Genomic DNA, 6,000 nt, shown 5'->3' with positions numbered 1-6,000 from the left:
CAGGAGCTATCAGGACGTGTCTCCAACCGTCAGGAGCTATCAGGACGTGTCTCCAACCGTCAGGAGCTATCAGGACGTGTCTCCAACCGTCAGGAGCTATCAGGACGTGTCTCCAACCGTCAGGAGCTATCAGGACGTGTCTCCAACCGTCAGGAGCTATCAGGAGCTGTCACCAACCACCAGGAGCTCTCCTCCTATCCTTTTTATAGGCAATCAGTGTGGGCGGAGCCTCAAGCAGACTTCAGCCAAATCCGGCTTGCCTATTGGCGCATCGCTGAATGTGACCTCCAACTGTCAATTCTCATGATCATTCTCTCCTCACCATCGAACAAGATGCAACTCCCAATGCAGACAGTTCTGGCTTACGATGCCATGTTCGGGGCGCTGGACAAACGCCAGAAAGCAGCCATTTTCTGGAACAACCGACCGAAAATGGAAGTGCTCACAAAACATCAACTGGTAATTATCACCTCCCCGTTCAGCCTGACACGAACAAGAGCCAGCCAGCGTCCATAGAGCCGCCGAGCAGGGCGTCAAACGTTGATGGAAAAAGATGAATGTCAAACGTCGATGAAAGAAAGGCGAGTGCTGAGGGTCAATGGAAAAAGGTGGTCCCGAGGCAAAATATCCGAGACCACAGCCATGCCTGACCATCGAAATGAACTGTTCCAGAAAAGCGCGCGGTGTTTTAAATGACTTTAATGTCCCGCAAGTCCAAAGTGAAAATGATAAAGTAAAATGTGTAAATAAATCGTCTATTTCCAAGCCAATGTGTCTTGATGGAAAGGGAATAGAATAAGTCTCCGTTGGGCTAACGGCTGTCTATCGCGTGCACGAACGGTGAATATCGCTCATGCAGAAATGAAAACTGACATAAAATCATACGTCATGAACATGTCGTATAAAGGAAAAGGTTATCCCATAAGAAAGAAAGGGAATCTGTTCTTTACCCTTCTCCAACGCATCAAAGAGTTAGAATCCTTCCAGACAAGGGGTTGGGTCTATTCTGCACATGCATTTATGGAAATAACTGTTTGAGGACGTGGATGTTGTGTGCATTACTTGGATCCGATTCTGAAATCGACAACAATACAAATGAAAAACGAAGACTCACCCATATCTCGGCCTCATCTAAGCATGTGATAATATAATATGTACAGCAAAAATACAACCTTTCAATTTCCCGATTTATTTAAAGCTAACTGGGATATTAAATCGACTTTCACATCAATTTGAATTATTTTCCCATTTGCATCCTCTTAACTTCCCACAAGTGTTTAATGTGGATAGCACCACAAAAGTGAAAACTAGAATGGCACTTGGTGGAGCGCACTCCATGTAGAACAGTTTGTTTGTCACACTGATAAGCTGGATCTGCATCCCGACCTTAACCAAACTCAACCACCAAGTTTGTCATAATCCGTCCGAAACCTTTTGAAATAGCATGCTATACTGTGTATCATTTTCGGCCCTATTTCTCAATTCTAAGGAATCACTTTAAAATACAAGGACCTGGATCCGGATCCAGATCCTCACCAAAATCGAAACAATTCGTCCTTGTTACACACCCAACCTGTCCACCAAGTTTTGTCCGAATCCATCAGTAACTCCTTTAGATATAGTGCTTACAAATAAACAAACAAGAAAATGATGTCGAAAATGAAAAGCTCGAGATGTGTCCAGAGAGCCGACCCCTCGTCTCACGTCTGATATTGAGGGCCTCTATTGTTCGGAGAGTAGAAGCAGCACGTCCAACATAGAGTGACCTGATATGAATCCTAATTGATGATCTGAGATGAGGCTGTTGGAGAAAAGGAATGATTTGTCAACTGCGATGATGGATTCCATGACATAGCTGATGATTGCAAGTCATCTAATTGGTCTGTAATTCAGAGGATCCATTTTTGCACCTTTTTGGCTCGCCTGTTCGAAGAACAGAGAACTATAGCGATACCCCCCGCATGAGCATGAGCGTCAGCATCAGTGTGAGCATGAAAATGTTAAAGTTTTTGGTGCAAGTTATTTCCTTTCTAATATTTTTATCTACCACACTATTTTTTACTGATTACAATATACAAATACATGTATTGCTTTAAAATTATTTGGATCAGACTTCACTGCAATGCTTTATAAAAAATATTATTAGACAAGTCTTTTAAAAACGATAAATGTATAAACAGGCGAGCATTGGGTGGCTTTGACACCAACTCTCTGGTTATGTAATGCAGTGATGCTGGATAATTTCCAAGCAGATGGAAGATGACCTATGGTAAATGACAGGGTGAAAAGGGCAGATAGAGGAAGTGCAAAAGTAGCAGAAAAGGTTTTTAGGACACTTGAGCTGTTGCGGTCTGGTCCAGTTGCAGAGTCGAGGGTTGCCAGAAACTTTAACACCTTTTCAGGTGCAAAAGACAGAATTCAGGAGCAGTTGGGTATGACTCTGAAGGATGGGTGCAGAGATGGTGGGGTTTGGGGCACAACAACTTGAAGCAAGCACAGAATTGAGGAATTCGGCCTTCTCACGAGTGGAGTCGGCTCCGATGAAATTTGGAGTGAGGGAAGGGATGGAGGGGAAGAATACACCAGAGACTTAGTTTCAAATAGGATTTCTGTGTTTGGCGATAAGCCTGAGAAATTCTGAACACAACGTGCGGCTTTCCAGATCATGATCAGAGGAGTACCGCTCACATCCGATGAACAGCTTAACCTCATGGCTCATCATATGGCTGATGGTTCAGAATCCACAGCACTCGTAGAGCGTCTTCACTGAGTCTATATTTTTAACCCTGATGTCTGTTTGGAGCAGGTCTAGAATCGCCTTCAAAAAAGTTTCAGCAGCAATGAAGCAGTTACACAATTCTTGCTAAACATGCTGGAACTTTTGCCTCAAGTCTCTCATGACTGCACAACTTTGCAGAAGTTTAGCAACAACATCGAGGAAATAGAGGCTGCCAAAAATGCTGGTTCCCTTTCTGGACTTGCTGCTTTGGATATATATATATATATATATATATATATATATATATATATATATATATATATATATATATATATATATATATATATATATATATATATATCTGTGTTCCTCAAACCGATCATAGCGAAGCTTCCACCTGACCTTGTGGATTGTTGAAGGATGGAGGCCTTCGAGTGTAAAGAAACCCACAATGTCATATTTCCACCATTTTCGATGCTCGCATCCTTCATTCGGCGCAATGCAAAGATTCAACAATAACGTCATTCTGATGGTTTCCTTGGGATATGATGATGGATCATGTTCGTCAGCTACCGGGGTGAAAGCTCCACTCATTATGAAGAACAATGTCTGCCTTCACTAGTAACACTCGTCCAAGGGCCAGAGTAAGCAAGACCTAAGTCACGGGTGAATTGCTGCCACAGATTGTCGACCGACTGACTGCAACAGTCGCGTTGCCTTCTGAAAATCAGCACATTCATTATCGAATGGAAGATCTGCAACAATTCTGCCCTATTCACAGGACTGAGCATCCTCTTGCACATTGCAGAATATTCAAAGCAAAAACATTGCAATCCAGACCCTCTCGAGAGCAGGCCCGAGCTGCTCCTCTGGTTGGCAGCGAGTGCCCCAGAAGCAGTGGGGGAAAGAGAGTGGCACTTGTATATGTGGAGGAATTGCTGTGCTCAGCCGGTGGGTCGCCCAGATAGCTCAGATGGCAGAGCACTGGTACAGTTTGCCAGAGGACCTGGGTTACATTCCCGGTCTGGACCCGTAATTTTTCCACGTGTATTTATGATATATTTATGAAATCCAGACTCGTCCTTCTTCACCAATTGAAAATATGTACTGGATGTGCTCTGTCAATTAACCATTCAGTCAAGGAGTGTCAAGCATAATTACATTGTTCTCGATGCAACAGCACCCGTCATTGCTCAGCACTTTATCATGCCGGTTGTGCTTCCCTCGACAGACCAGCAAGGATGCAATTTATCAGAAACTCTTCAAACCCTGCCATGCTCCCATACCTGAGGGAATTCACTCTTCTCCTGCTCCAGCGCCTGCTCCCACACCTGACCTGACCTTCAAACCCTGAGAGAGTATTAGATAGGCTTCAAAAGCATGGCAAGGAGTGACCTTTGGTGATTAACAGATGTACGTACATTTGTGATTGTAGTGGGTCCAGAGGAAGGTCTTCCAAAATCTGTCTTGTGAAAGTATTCATCACTGGTAATCCTGAAAACTTATGCTGTGTTGGATGACCAGTCAAATCGGTCTCTGGGCCACTGCAAACTCTTTGACTACTTCAACATGCCAACTAATCTACTCCTCTCATCATCATCATCATCACACCATTTGAAAGCCTTTATCCCTGAGCAGGGGTCAGCTTTTTGTGGTCTCCAATCATGGTACCCTTTCTTGTGGCAATGTTTTTACGGCCGGATGCCCTTCCTGACGCCCAACCCTTTAATCGTCTTCAACCCTGCAGGGATAAATACCAGTCTACTGGTGCTCATTTCACCGACCTTTGGAAGGATGACTGGCAGAATCAACCCCCTTGATGCTAACTCAGTGTCCAGCGGGGCTCGAACTCAGGATCCCAAGGATCCCAAGCCACTGCCTTAACGACTGAGCCACACCAAGCTCATAACTATAATCTACTCCTCTATGAACTCAAAGCCTGCTCTAGAACGATGGCAGCCATTGGTCAGCGTGTCAGGAATCCAATCATCGAATCTTTCGATGGAATTGTCCACCTGTCCCTCCCGGAGATAACTGAGTATATTGCTATTCCTCATAATTCCTCCGATATTCCAGCACTGGGGGTCGCACGGCTCCACTCATGTATACGTCCTATCGCTGAAATATTTCCTGAACCTGACCCAGAGGCAGCATCTTGCTGTTAATTGGACGAGGTGCTCCTCAGCCGCTTAAGGTCAGAGAATCTCCGAATGGACCACCTAATGCTCGATGTTTGGGCCTTGTTTGGACCTTGGATGGGTGATAATTGGTGATGTATGTCTTGACAGTGTCCATCGCCTTGAGCGAGTGGAGGCTGATCATACCCACTTTCTCAACAATGGAAGACCATCATTCTGTTCGCCATGCCGCGTCACCGTCTAGTATGTCATCCTGCCACATCATCACGTACCCTCAGGTCAGCCCATCGGGAGATCCTGTGACCACAGAGCCTATGATGACGGGGTTGGCAGTGACATCTATCAGTGAACAAGGAATGATGACAAGCTGGGTCACTCCATAGAAGACAACCGTTTTCTCTCTATCATGGAGGATGGATTAATCAGTAATCGCAATGGCAATTGTGTGACTGTTACCCTTCAGAGATGATGTAAAACTTTCAGACAATCGACCCCTTGCAATAAACTGCTTAAAGTCCCTTTGCAAACTTCTGGATAAGAAGCCAGTCCTTAAACAGCAGCACATGGACTTCATGGCTAAACTCTTTTCCAAATGACATGCTGAGCCTCTTGAACCAGGAAAAGAGCCAAAACGACTGTGATGGTATCTTCCTCATTTTGCTGTATTCCATCCATGCAAACCTGAAAATATTTGTCTGGTGTTCGGCAGTACTACCTATTGTGATGTCTCGCTAAGTAAGGCACTACTTCCTGGTCCAGACCTCATCAATAGTCTCCTCAGGGTATGAGTACACTTCAAACAGGAACCCATCTCCATTATGGCCGACGTCGAGAAAATTGGTTCCATCGTTTCTATGTGTGTGAGGATCACCAAGACCTTCTGCGATTTCACTGGGATTCAAAACTATCCATTAAACCCACTTTGCCTGCTCTGGAGTTGGTTCATGATTTGAAGTTTCATTCCATCGCCGCATTCGTTACCAAACTTAACCGTTCATTGGGAGTACAACGTTTCACACGTTTTTCAAAATGGAAGTTCAACCCACCCCCGCCCCCGAACGTGTCGGATATGGGTCGAGTGTGGCAGCAAATGATCGGTGTCTGTCATCGAATCCTTGACACGATACTCTTGGAGATGAAAGT

General features: G+C 44.7%; 1 protein-coding gene across 8 annotated transcripts in view; it reads left to right on the top strand.

Annotated features, from left to right (window-relative positions):
* The window catches only part of ANKIB1 (ankyrin repeat and IBR domain containing 1), a 207,046-nt gene that overhangs the window by 177,052 nt on the left and 23,994 nt on the right, over positions 1 to 6,000 (top strand). The window lies entirely within an intron of this gene.

This window comes from Eptatretus burgeri, chromosome 4 (assembly GCF_056783735.1).
Source record: "Eptatretus burgeri isolate ZD-2024b chromosome 4, Ebu_testis_v1, whole genome shotgun sequence".
In the NCBI taxonomy this organism is placed as follows: domain Eukaryota; kingdom Metazoa; phylum Chordata; class Myxini; order Myxiniformes; family Myxinidae; genus Eptatretus; species Eptatretus burgeri.
Note: the sequence above shows the minus strand (reverse complement) of the source record. Positions and strands in the feature narration are given on the sequence as shown.